This window comes from Poecilia latipinna, unplaced genomic scaffold, assembly GCF_001443285.1.
Source record: "Poecilia latipinna isolate Pla-1442-1.1 unplaced genomic scaffold, P_latipinna-1.0 Scaffold1482, whole genome shotgun sequence".
Classification (NCBI taxonomy): domain Eukaryota; kingdom Metazoa; phylum Chordata; class Actinopteri; order Cyprinodontiformes; family Poeciliidae; genus Poecilia; species Poecilia latipinna.
This window is the reverse complement of record NW_015114098.1, coordinates 10,573-11,128: the sequence shown is the minus strand read 5'-3', so window position 1 is coordinate 11,128 and position 556 is coordinate 10,573.

The window sequence follows — 556 nt, the reverse complement described above, 5'->3', positions numbered from 1 at the left end:
GCAGAGCTGCAGCTCCTGATTTCAACCAGGAAATATGATTTTCTCTGAGTTTTCATCTGTAACCCAGACAACCAGCTGAGTTTGCTCCCAGTTTCATACTGGATTCAAAGTGGTACCAGTAGGTTCTGAGTGTTTGTGGCCCGGCTGAGATATCTGGGTTCTGGTTGGTGGATGGAAAATATTTCAATATGAAGTCAATAATTTATTGATCAGAGAGGATTTCTCTGGGCTTTAATCAGTAGAAAATCCAGATGGAATCAGTTTGTGGTGACAGAGGACAGCTGATCACATTTCAATCAATTATTGATCTATAATAAGTGATTATGGTGACAGGCGAACGGTGCCTGGTGCTGCAAGGTATAGACCTTGCCCTGTCCGGCGGCAGGACCTGGATATCCCGTGGTAAACGGACAGGGGAGTCCGACGACGACAGGCGCTTAGTTCTGTAACAAAAATTAATGTTTTTATCTTTTTAAATCTTTTTTTCTCTTTCACTGTTTATTCAATGTCACATGCTGTTTTTATTTTTATTATGTAAAGCACTTTGAAAAGCCTT